Raw genomic sequence first — 13,695 nt, forward strand, 5'->3', positions numbered from 1 at the left:
GAGGCGTTCTTTACAGTCTGAGCCACCAGGGAAGCCCATATCCTCATGACTGTGGACTGTGGTAGTGTTCTACACAGAACTACACGTTATAAGATAGAAACACGCAGTGATGACTCTACTCCAATCAAGCTTGTAATTGACACATTGGCCAAAGCTGTCAATTATAAGCTTGATTGGAGTAGAGTCATCACTGCGTGTTTCTACTGATGTGGCTGTGAGAAGGCAATGGCAACCCACTCCAGTACTCTTGCCTGGAAAACCCCATGGACGGAGGTGCCTGGTGGGCTGCAGTCCATGGGGTCACTGAGAGGCGGGCACAACTGAGCAACTTCACTTTCACTTTTCACTTTCACGCACTGGAGAAGGAAATGGCAACCCACTCCAGTGTTTTTGCCTGGAGAATCCCAGGGATGGGGGAGCCTGGTGGGCGGCCGTCTATGGGGTCACACAGAGTTGGACACGACTGAAGCGACTTAGCAGCAGCAGCAGCAGCAGTGATGTGGCTAAGTCCAGAGTCAGCATGGAAAGGCATTAACAAAGGGAGGCATGAAACACCAGGACAGTAATGCAATGAGCTATCCTATCCCTAAGTTTTATCATTGTCTGCAGTTTACAGATAGGAAACGGAGGCATAGAGAAGTTAAATGACTTGCCCAACTCATGTGTGGCAGAGCTTGGGTTTGAACCCAGGTGATCTGGCTGTGGACTCCATGTACACAGTGCTGAACTACCTTCTGAGAACAGGCATTATGGGGAGTCTCTGCGCACCCCCCCCACCCCCACTTGGATAACGGGTCATCTAGCCTCCTGTTGGGGCCTTCCAGAGACAGATGGAAGCCACTGCCTCCCCAGAGGTCAGCCAGAAGTCACAAGGTCTGGCTAGCAGTGGTCCATGGGGTTGGCCCCTACCAGTCCCTGCTTCCTGCCCTCCCCGCGTGCCTGTGGCAGCACGGTGAGGTCTTTCAGGGGTTAAAGGCAAGGAAGAGGGAAACAAAAGACGGAATAAAGTCAAGAAATGTGCCATGAAGCTTCTTGCGGCGGCGGCGCAAAGCAGAGAAAGTCATTTCCAACTTCTTTCATCTCCTAGATGAAGCCACTAAATAAAGGGGCAAAAGCGGCGAACACAAGGGCTTTTAATCTGTCTCATCTCCTTCATAATAACTGCAAATTCTCCCCGGGCCCCTGGGAGTGAGCCTCTTCCCTCGGCTCGGCCTTATCTCCCCCCTCCACATTTCGCGGGCGCCGCGCCGCTCCCCGCGCGCGCTGCCCGGGCCGTCCCGGCGAGGCCTGGGGGAGCCGGCGCTCCCCGCCTCATTGTTCCGGCGGCCCGGGGCTCGGAGGAGGGATGAAGGCCGGTCAAAGGGAAGCGGGCTCGCCGCGGCTTCATTAACGGCGGCCTTTCAGCGGCGCGCATATCAGAGCCGGGCCTTTTCAGAGGCGCTAATTAGCAATTTGGATCCTTCCCCCCTCTGGAGAGGCGCCTTCAATCTAACAAGTGGGAACAGCGCGGCGCGCTCTCTCTCTCTTTTTCTTGCACTTAATATTGTTTTCCGTTTCTCCCTCTCCTTTTCTTCCCCTTCCCCACCGGCCGCATTGTCCGGCTCCGCCACCAGATAAGGCCTGCAGGGTGGGAGGGGTAGGGGGAGGGATGCATCATTAACCGCTCTTAATTTCTCTGCGATGATAACTTCCTCTCTCGCGCGGAGAGAAGTTAATCTTTCTGGGATGTTGAGAGAAAAAGGAGAGTTGGGACAGGATGGAGCTGGGGTGGGTGACCATAGAAGGACCGAGATGACAGAAGGGACTACTCTCCTCTAATCCCACCACACACCCGATTTCCCAACTTTCCTGTCCGACTTTTTGGCCTTAGAACTGGATACTCGCATTCTTTGGCCCGCCCCGGCTCGACTCCGCAGCAACCTTTTTCAACCTATAGAAATTCAACTTACTCTCCAAAGTCAGGTCGGCTGCCACCGCCTCTATGATGCCCACCTTGATTGCCTCGGCCTGCGAGAATTTCTCTCCCTCCCCCTTCTGAAATCTCATAGCACTCGGGACACCACTTTTATATGGTGAATTCTGCCCACCTGGTTGTTCACGACTCAAGTGTAGGGATCACCAAATCTTTAAAATGTCTATATCCTCCACAGGATCAGCATGCAGTAAATGTTTGCTGAATGAATAGTCAGGAATAGCAAATTCCTGACTGCCGCCAGAGTACAGGTTTGTCTCCTGTGTGTGTGTGTGTGTGTGTGTATTTTTACTTCCTTCAGTTCAGTTCAGTTGCTTAGTCGTGTCCGACTCTGCGATGCCATGAACTGCAGCACACCAGGCCTCCCTGTCCATCACCATCTCCCGGAGTTTACCCAAACTCATGTCCATCGACTCGGCGATGCCATCCAGCCATCTCATCCTCTGTTGTCCCCTTCTCCTCCTGCCCTCAATCCTTCCCAGCATCAGGGTCTTTTCCAATGAGTCAACTCTTCGCATGAGGTGGCCAGAGTATTGGAGCTTCAGGTTCAGCATCAGTCCTTCCAATGAACACCCCAGGACTGATCTCCTTCAGGATGGACTGGTTGGATCTCCTTGCAGTCCAAGGGACTCTCAAGAGTCTTGTCCAACACCACAGTTTAAAAGCATCAATTCTTCGGCGCTCAGCTTTCTTCACAGTCCAACTCTCACATCCATACATGACCACTGGAAAAACCATAGCCTTGACTAGACGGACCTTTGTTGGCAAAGTAATGTCTCTGCTTTTCAATATGCTATCTAGGTTGGTCATAACTTTTCTTCCAAGGAGTAAGTGTCTTTTAATTTCATGGCTGCAATCACCATCTGCAGTGATTTTGGAGCCTAAAAAAATAAAGTCTGACACTGTTTCCACTGTTTCTCCATCTATTTGCCATGAAGTGATGTGACCAGATACCATGATCTTCGTTTTCTGAATGTTGAGCTTTAAGCCAACTTTTTCACTCTCCTCTTTCACTTTCATCAAGAGGCTTTTTAGTTCCTCTTCACTTTCTGCCATAAGGGTGGTGTCATCTGCATATCTGAGGTTATCGATATTTATCCCAGCAATCTTGATTACAGCTTGTGCTTCTTCCAGCCCAGCATTTCTCATGATATACTCTGCATATAAGTTAAACAAGCTGCTGCTGCTGCTAAGTCGCTTCAGTCGTGTCCAACTCTGTGCGACCCCATAGACGGCAGCCCACCAGGCTCCCCCATCCCTGGGATTCTCCAGGCAAGAACACTGGAGTGGGTTGCCATTTCCTTCTCCAATGCATGAAAGTGAAAAGTGAAAGTGAAGTCACTCAGTCGTGTCCGACTCTTTGCGACCCCATGGACTGCAGCTCACCAGGCCCCTCCGTCCATGGGATTTTCCAGGCAAAATTACTGGAGTGGGGTTCCATTGCCTTCTCCAAGTTAAACAAACAGGGTTACAATATACAGCCTTGACGTACTCCTTTTCCTATTTGGAACCAGTCTGTTGTTCCATATCCAGTTCTAACTGTTACTTCCTGACCTGCATACATGTTTCTCAAGAAGCAGGTCAGGTGGTCTGATGTTTCCATCTCTTTCAGAATTTTCCACAGTTTATAGTGATCCACACAGTCAAAGGCTTTGGCAAAGTCAGTAAAGCAGAAATAGATGTTTTTCTGGAACTCTCTTGCTTTTTCCATGATCCAGCAGATGTTGGCAATTTGATCTCTGGTTCCTCTGCCTTTTCTAAAACCAGCTTGAACATTTGGGAGTTCACGGTTCACATTTTGCTGAAGCCTAGCTTGGAGAATTTTGAGCATGACTTTACTAGCGTGTGAGATGAGTGCAATTGTGCAGTAGTTAGAGCATTCTTTGGCATTGCCTTTCTTTGGGATTGGAATGAAAACTGACCTTTTCCAGTCCTGTGGCCACTGCTGAGTTTTCCAAATTTGCTGGCATATTGAGTGCAGCACTTTCACAGCATCATCTTTCAGGATTTGAAACAGCTCAACTGGAATTCCATCACCTCCACTAGCTTTGTTCATAGTGATGCTTTCTAAGGCCCACTTGACTTCACATTCCAGGATGTCTGGCTCTAGGTGAGTGATCACACCATTGTGATTAGCTGGGTCGTGAAGATCTTTTTTGTACAGTTCTTCTGTGCATTCTTGCCACCTCTTCTTAATATCTTCTGCTTCTGTTAGGTTCATACCATTTCTGTCCTTTATCAAGCCCATCTTTGCATGAAATGTTCTCTTGGTATCTCTAATTTTCTTGAAGAGATCTCTAGTCTTTCCCATTCTGTTGTTTTCCTCTATTTCTTTGCATTGATCGCTGAGGAAGGCTTTCTTATCTCTCCTTGCTATTCTTTGGAACTCTGCATTCAAATGGGAATATCTTTCCAAACATGTAAATAGTACCTGCTACCTCTCAGGTACTATTCTAAGTAAACTACATTAAATTAAAATGTCATTAAATGACATTCAGTCATTTAATTCTCATACAACCCTAGGAGGTAGGTGTAATCTGCATTTTACATATGAGAAAACCAAGGCACAGAGAGATTAAGTAACTTGCCTATGATCACAGGGACTTCCCCTGTGGCTCAACAGTAAACTCTGCCTGCAATGCAGGAGACGCAGGAGACATGGGTTTGAGTCCTAAGTTGGGAAGATCCCCTGGCGGAGGAAACCGGCAACCCACTTCAGCATTCATGCCTGAGAAATCCCATGGACAGAGAAGCCTGGCAGGCTACGGTCCATGGGTCGCAAAGAGTGGAACACAACTGAGCAACAGTGTTGTGCTCACAGGGCTATTCAGGAGAGCTGGGATTCAAACCTAGGCTGCCTTGCTCCAGAATCTGTGTTCTTAAAACCACCTAGCTAGAAAATGATCTTGGCTTCCATGGAGACCCCTGCCTCTCTAGCTGGATGGGAGGGAGGCCCAAGCCAAAAGTCCAGGCAGGCACAGAAGGGATGGGTAAAGGTGGTAAATTAGCAAGGCCTTCACCTGGAGAGTCCACACCACGGCCAGATTTGACACCTGGTGTTTGGCGTTTGGCCACTAAGTCAGCGATATTGGTGATGCCTGAAGCCTGGGTCCTATGGATCATGCCGATGCCCACCCCCCGCCAGCTAACCTGATCTCCTTGCTCATCCCAGGCCCACTCCACTCACAGAGGTGGCAGGGCAAAATCCCCAACAAACTCTGGTTTCTGCTGTTCCGAAGTGCACAGAGTGGAGAGGGAGGGAGGGCAGGAGAACCCCTGAAAATCCCCTCCGAATTATAAACATATCCTCTTTAAGTACATTTCTAAGGATAACATTTGTATTACTCTGTCCTGTGCCTGCAGATAGGGCCGTGCCTATCTCCTCCATCTCCCCTCCTTTCTCTACACTCTGCTGGGAGCAGTCCCTATCTGAAGCGACGCTGGCAATCCGGTTTCCCTGCAATTGTTTCGATCGAGGGAAAAAATTAATTTCTGCCTATCGTTAATTGAGAGAATTGTGTGGAGGGCGAGGGAAAGGGAGGGGGAAGGAGAGGAAGGAAGAAGGCGGAGGGGAGCAATCGTGTTATTAACCGTGTCCCTTTCATAAGCAAATATTCTGATTGCCATCAGTGAGATGAGAGGCTCATTAATGCAGGAAGCAGAGAGGTGATTAGAGAACTTTCAAGAGCTATTGAGCTAAGCGGGAGGGAGGGTGGTAGGGATCTGGAGGCCGAGGGAATTTGGGAAGGACTGGGATGTGGTGGGGAAAACCACTGGCCTTTTACAAGGGCTTTCCTGCTCTTCTGCCCCCTCTTCCCCTCTCCCCAGTACTCACTTCCAAATGGTCCCCAAAGCCATCAGCCAGAGTTGGGAAAAATGCAAAACGGTGAGTGAAAACTTTTCAAAAGACACATCTTCTCCAAAGACTCCATACATCCTGATGCTAGACTGGTAGTCCACAGGTCAAACTGTCTAGCCCGTTACAGGTTTGTCTAATGGCCGAGTGTTTTAAAAATTATGTTGTTATCTTTACAAGATTGCCTCTACTCTCTGCGGCCAGTCCCCCCTGGTTCCTGTTTATTGCCGCCTATTCTGCCTCACTTGTTTACGTCCCTCACTTGTTCCCTGCTAGTCTGTGACAGCATTTCTGTCCCACTGGAGGCCCGGGGGAGTGGGGATTGAGAGAGGGGCTGTTGCGAAGAGGTGGGCATGTGAAAGGGTGGCATTGATGTCACCTCCCATTCTCCTGCCCACCCCCTTTGGTTTCAGCCATAGCTGTGCTCACCAGCTACACGTGAACCCACCCCAACCAAACCTACCTGCAGCTGGAGCCTCACATTTCTCTCCAGTTTCCTGTCTTAGGGACTTCTCCAGAGAGAAGGTGCTTAGCAGTACCCATCACCAACACGGAAGCATGGTGGAGAAGCAGGAGGTAGTTTAAGTGTATCCCTGTGAATGACTGAGTCACTGCTGTAGAGCAGAAATTAACACTGTCAATCAACCGTACTTCAATTTACAAAAAGGGTGGAAGAGTTTATAGCCCCAGGGCCAACCCTTAGCCAATGGGGCACAGAGGCTTGTGGACACATACCCTAGTCTTTCCAGAAGCACAGTTCTGGGAGGCATTCTGAACCCAGCACAGAGCACCTAATGGAGCTGAACCCCACTCCTCATAACAGCCCTCTCAATAATCACCCTTTTATTATCCTCTTTACCACTCTCGTTTTCTTCACCCTTCACTCCTGCTTCCTGACGTCATCTCTAACACTATCTATTCCCAAGTCTACCCAAGCTCTGCTTTCAGGGGAACACAGATGAAGACGGTGGCCATGTGTGTCCCCAGTTCGAAGGACAGGAGATGATCAGGGAGAAGTGGCAAGTGCCCCATCAGTGATGGCTCCACGCGGCTCTGGGCAGCAGTGGTGTCAAAGACAAGGGCGTGTGTGTGAGGCCAGAAGACCAGGAGCCAAGGAGGACGAGGAAGCTGTACACTGTCTCAGGCACTGAGACAAAGCCACACGGGGATGCAAAGATGGGAGCACCGGGAAACTGACAGTCTGGTCAGAGAGAGCCACGTATGCAGCCCTGTGGCAGCACAGCCCAGTGGCCAACCTCCCCGGCTGTGGCCAGCCACTGCACCAGGGCTCATGCTTCCAGACCCTGTGTGCCCAGCTCTAGGTGCTTCCCAACCCCTCCCAAACCTCCCTTCCAAATGTGGATATGACAAAGTCCCCATGACAAATAGGAAACCTGCCCATCCTTCTTCACAGTGCAGTACTTTACCTCCCAGAATCAACGCCAATGCCTGTTTTCACAGTAAGATGGTCCCAGCTGAAGGCACAGACAGGCAGAGGCTGCCCCTGGCCAAGGAATCTCAGGAAGAGACAGCTGGAGGGTCAGACAGCTGTGGTGGTTCTGCTCCCAGCCTCCACATCCAAAGAACATTCGGATTCTCTTCCAGGAACCAAATGTTCTCTTCCATCATATTCTGACTCTAAAATCCACCAGCAAAGAGACCAAGACCAAAAAGGAAAGAACTGGAAAGGCCAAGGAAAGAACTGGAAAGAGGAAAAGCAGAAAAGGGTGAAAAGTGGGGGAGAAGCGAGAGGGCCAGGCACTTGGAGATTTTCAGAACAATCTCCATTCTCTACGGTGCTTTCTGTTAAAAAAAAAAAAATGAAAAAAGGAATGATGGAGAAGGGGAGAGAGTCAGACAAGTTTAATGATGTGTGTTCAAAGCTCAGATTGGAAAAATGACAGAGAAAAGCAGCCTGTTTCGGCACTAATAAATTGTTCTCTGCCGTAAGAAGCGCCTGTCGCGGCATTAATACAGGCCCCTAATACACGGGTCAGGGTTAAGTAATTCTCTCCGGCAACTTAAGCGAATAATGAAGCTGGCAGCGGCTGGTGGTGCGGTGGGAGAGATGGTCTATGCCGCTGGCACTTTGTCTTCATTTATTATGCCAGCGGCCGCCCGGACGGGAAGCCTCCACCGAGGAGATATCGCTTCATTTCGGCAAGGTAATGAAAGCCGGGTTGGGGGGAGGATAAACCAATTTGCCGGCTGACACTGGAAGGAGTGATTTGCAGACTCAAGAAGGGGAGAGGAGGGCCCGTGTACAAGGAGGCACAAGGCTAAACCAAAGTGGGCCAAGGCCCTTCCACTCTGCACAGACCAGGTAGGGCTGCTAAGTGGGAAAAGCATGCCAAGCTAGGGGAAGGAGAGAGCAAAGTCAGGGCCCAGGCCAGTGGGAGGGTGGCTGGAAGGATCCACTAGGAATAAGGGGAAGGATCAGAGAACAGGCCAAGGAAAAGAAAGGTCTCAGACATACTGGGTGGAGGCTTGGGCATGAGGCATTGTGAGAAGAAAACAGAAAGTGGAGGACAAGTAAAAGTCAATGGGAAGCCAGATGAGAATGGCAGGAAGGAAAGTGTTTTGGCTGATGACAAACTTGAACTATCTGGAGCTAAACTGTCTTTGAAGGGAGAGTCTGAAGAACACCCTGATGTTGAGTGATTGCTTTCTCTATGGGCAGCGTGGGCCAGCTTGGCCATCAGAATCATCTTTGGCAGTTTCTGTTCTCCAATGATATCCTCAGGCGGCAATCTGAATTTGGGGACAGAGGGTCTGAGGTTGTTATTAAAGAGGAGTAAGTTGGAGGTGCATCTCTTTGGAGCATCTCTTCAGTCTGGATGTGTCCAAATCACAGCAAAAGCCCCTCACGCCCACACACCCCTCTCCATCAGTTCTGTCTTAAAAGTCAGGGGAAATCCTCCCCCGGGTCAGGTGTTCAGCTGAGTCTCCCTTGCAGTTGAGTACCTCCCTTGAGCAGTCTGGCCCAATTATAAGATGCCATTCTTCTCTGCCACACAGGAGGTAGGCAAGAGAGCAGGGGAGAACTGGTGAAGAGACCCAGTCCTGCCAGTCCTCATGGAATGTTTGTAACTGGGTATTACCAACTTGCACACGCTTCATCTGAGCCAGGTGAAATACCTAGAGGAGCAAGCATAATCCCAGGGATCTAGAAAGGGTCTAGTAACATAATCCCAGGGATCTAGTAACATTGCCCTGTAATCTTCCCAAACATTATCAACTTTCTTTCATCCTTTCAGCACCAAGACTTTTGGACAGCTCCAGGCAGCCATTCAGGTTACTAAACAGGCCTTCTGCCCTCTATATTAACTCATTTTCAAGTTATCGAAGATCTGTTCCAGGTTTCCCAGGTGGCTCAGTGGTAAAGAATCTGCCTGCCAATGCAGGAGATGCAGGAGAAGAGGGTTCAATCCCAGGGTCGGGAAGATCCCCTGGAAGAGGAAATGGCAACCCACTCCAGTATTCTTGCCTGGGAAATCCCATAGACAGAGGAACGTGGTGGGCTACAGTCCATGAGGTCGCGAAGAGCTGGACATGACTTAGCAACGGAGCAGGCATGCAAGATCTATTCCTTCTCCCTTTCCCCAAGATTAAGGTGATTGGTTCTTCAGCAATCATAAATGGAGAAGAATCTCAGCTTCTCTGTCCTCCCCTTGCCAACATGCATTTTTCTCCTCTTGCCCTACACCCAGTCCTCTTCCCCATCCTCCCACTCACACACTCCTAAGTAATGCTGCCACTTTTCTCCCCTGATGTGGGTTAAGGATTTCCAATAAGGACCAAGTATTTGAAGCTTAGCACTGCAGTCTCTGGAGGAGCCAGGCCAATTTCACACTAATCTAACCCATGAAGGGAGAGAGCATCGGAAGCAAAAATTACATCAAAGAGAAGTTAATGCTGAGAAGCAGGCGACATAAAAAGGAGCTGCTTTCAGTTTCAAATGACTACACCAATCTGGATTAAGAGATCAGCCTGCCGAATGCTTGTATCACCATTTCTGTGCCCGGGCACCAGGCAGAATAAAGTCTTGTCCTCAGGCACTTCTCTGAATGGGGGTCAGAGAAGAAAATAAAGCCTCCAACTTACCTGCACATTCAGTGAGATAGGACATGCCCTGGGCTAGGCACTTTTGAGGGGAAAAAAGTTAAAGATATATAAGAAAAAAGACTAGAAAGAAGCACACACTACTATATATAAAATAGATAATCAACAAGGACCTATTATATAGTACAAGGAACTCTACTCAGTATTCTGTAACAACCTATAATGAAAAAGAATCTGGAAAAGAATAGCTATAGGTATAACGGGATCACTTGGCTGTACACTTAGAAATAACACAACGTTGTAAACCACCTATCTTCCAATATAAAATAAAACATTTTTTTAAAAAGACTAGAAGGAAGCATATCAAAATGTTTGTTTTGGAGTGATTTCCTTCCCTCTCTCTATTGCTCCACATGTTCTGTAATGAAGTTGCATTATTTTCACAGTGACAGAAATAAAGTAGATGTTTAAACAGCAATGGAAACTCAGTGTTTTTCTCTCCAGCTGGAATTTATATCTCCAGGTATTCTCCTTGGCACAGCACTTGGCATAGTTATGCTTCTATGTGAAAAAAAAAAAGGCACTATAAAGGACTACACTGAGGTGGTCAGTGTGTGGTCAGTGATAGAGGGGAACTATAGGTTCCCTGACTAAGACAGAAGTGGCAACCTGAGAAGTTCTTAACACTTTAATTTTCCCCTTTCTCATAGGATCTAGGGGCTCTGTGTTTTTGAATTCTCAGCACTTCACACAGAGCCTGACTGAATATCACTTATTAAATGAGCAAAAGAACAAATGAAAGGAAAACTAAAGATCTTTTCCATTTCATTTGACCACAGTCAGAACTGCTCCAAAGCAGTCAATTTAAATCTATTCCCCACAAGGCCACGTGGCTCCCTCCACATAACCTGGTGGCCAGGACAGAATTCTCTTTTTGCCCTCAGACGCTCTCAGCCTGACAGAGTCCCTTGGGCAGCCACTACGCCTGCCCCAGTGGGGTCCATCTGCCCTAACCTTCCCACCGTTGGGCTTCTTCCCACTCCTTGAGCCTGAAGTCCGCTGACCCCCAGGGGAATGACCCAGAGGACGAAATGGAAAGTCAGCAAGAGCCAGTGGACCCAGCCTGCCCGGCTCCCCGGGTGAAAAGCCGCCAAAGCCACAAGTCATCCCGTCTTAAGTAAGTGGAGCTGAAGTGAGACCAGCCTGCTGCCCACCCCTCCTCCTGCCCACCCTCAGGCGGCAGCCTGACAAGTGTAAATCCCAGAATGAATGAAGGCGCCCGGCCTCGGGGAGCCGGTGTCTCCGCGCGCATCTCCGCGCTGATTGACTTGTCGCCTCTGTGAGGCTGACTCTATCAGCTCCTCGGCGCCTCCAATTCCAGGTGTGATTTAGTTTGGAGATGAGAGGTGACAGTTAACATTGGTACTCGTCACTGTAGATCAGACGCAGTCACGCTGTCTTTCCCCTCCCCTCCTCCCCTGCCCGCCCGGCCCTCCACCGCGGTGAGCGCACTGGCTCCCGCCGCGCCCACCCACCTCCCGGCCGGCTGGCGCGATCCGGATCCGCCCGCTCCCGCCCAACTCTTCCCAAGGGTTTCCTCCAAGCCCGAGGCCTTCCTGGAGTCTGACTCCGGACGGCCCACGTGCCCTGTTTCCCCCGGGAAGCCTGAGAGGTTTTTTGGTTCTTTAACTTCCTCATCTCCTCTCTTTCCTGGTAACCCCAGCCTCTGGGTGCCCTCCGTACCTGCTGGCATCATACTTACGACATCAAACAGCCGGCCTGGCACTCACAGCTAGACTGTGGCGCTTTTCTGGGGATTGCAAACAATTTCACAGAACACTAACGTCAGACAAAGCCACTCCCTGGCCACGGTGAACCGGGGTGAAAACAAGACCACTTCAAGATCAGGCCTGGACACAAATAAAAACAAGAACCTCATCCAAAGCACAAAATGACCAGCCACCCCTCTAACCTAGCCTATAGGATGACTGATGCTTCTTTATCAATCATAGCTTTAGCCTAGGTCTGGTCTTGTCTTCTGGATAAGATTCATGAAAATACCCCCATCATAGAATTAGCCCATCTTCCTGTCAGCGTCTAACCCAGAGCACAGTCCCAATTCCTTGAAGCCTCTCCTGTATCACCTGGCCTGAGTCCCAATCCTGTAATAGTTTATTTCTAACACCTCCTTATCCACCTACAGTGCACCATGGTGTGCCCTCTGCATCATGGCAACAAGTTAGTCCGTCCAACTTTGCTCAGCTGCAGGTTCATTCCTGAGGGTTTTGGCTGGGGGACGTTGGCACTCACTTTGTATTTCCCCCATTCACAAACCTTAATGCAGAGCCCCAAGGACAGAAAGTGGTGTGTGTGAGTGAGGGAAGTTGGCAGGAGTATGTGCTGGGTCAGCAGGGAGCCGGGTTCAAGTCAGAAGGAAAATGAAAAATGCGTAAGCCTTCCATTTCTCATATGGGTGTTTCAAAGCTCTCCACACTCCAGGGAAGTGAGGGATGCAAGCCCCATTTTTACAGCTGAGGAGACAGAGTATGAGAGAATAATAATTTGCCAAAGCCACATAGTAAATGGCTGGGATTCTAACTCAGGTGTTATAGAATGAATATTTGTGACTCTCCAAAATTCGGATGTTGAAGTCGTAACCCCCAGTGTAATGGTATTTGAAGGTGGGGACTTTGGGTTTAGATTTTGATGAAGTCATGAGGGTTGGGTCCACCCCATGATGGGATTAGTGTCCTTATAAAAAGAGAAAGATAAGCCAGAGAGCTCTCTCCCTCTCTTTCCCTTGTGAAGACATAGCAAGAAAGTGGCTCTCTACAAGCCAGGAACTGGGTTGCCGCTAGGAACTGAATCAGTAGGCACCTTGATCTTGAATTTCCCAGCGTCCAGGGCAATGAGAAAGAAATGTCTGTTGTTTAAGCCACCCAGGTGAAGGTGAAGTTGCTCAGTCGTGTCCAACTCTTTGCGACCCCATGGACTGTCACCTTCTACGTCCATGGGATTCTCCAGGCAAGAATACTGGAGTGGGTTACCATTTCCTTCTCCAGGGGATCTTCCCGACCCAGGGATTGAACCAAGGTCTCCTGCATTGGAGGCAGGCGCTTTAACCTCTGAGCCATCAGGGAAGCCCAGGCCACTGTATTTTGTTACTGCAACCTGAGCAAACCAAGACATGAAGGTCTACATCATAGAAAGCCCAGGACTTCCCTAGTGATCCAGGGGTTAAGAATCTGCCTGCCAAAGATGGGAACATGGATTTGATCCCTGGCCTGGGAACTTAGATCCCACATGCTGTGGGGCAGTTAAGCCCACGCACCAAAGTTCCTGAGCCTGCATGCCCTAGAACCTGTGCTCCAAAACGAAGGAAGCCGCTGCAATGAGAAACCCGCACACCACAGCTAGAGAGTAGCCTCCACTTGCCGCAACTAGAGAAAGCCCACGTGCAGCAACAAAGAAAGAGCCTGTGCACTGCAAGGAAGACCCAGCACAGCCATGAATAAATCACTTAATAATAAATAAACAAGAAAGCCCCACTCCCTGATAGATTCCCCCCATATTAACATTTAATTATAAAAGCAATACAATAATAAATTATCATCATAAAAAATGTATATTACTGCTAATGTTTGCCCAAGCTTAAGTCTTGGTATCTTCTTCCAGAGGTATTGCCTCTTTCAGAGGTATTGCCATTAGCAGTTTGGTGTATAAACTTTCAGTTCTTTTTCTATGTACTTACATCTGTATATAAATACCCATAGAAAATATATATCATTGTTCTGTGGTATGACTT

Source organism: Capra hircus, chromosome 10 (assembly GCF_001704415.2).
Source record: "Capra hircus breed San Clemente chromosome 10, ASM170441v1, whole genome shotgun sequence".
Lineage (NCBI taxonomy): Eukaryota > Metazoa > Chordata > Mammalia > Artiodactyla > Bovidae > Capra > Capra hircus.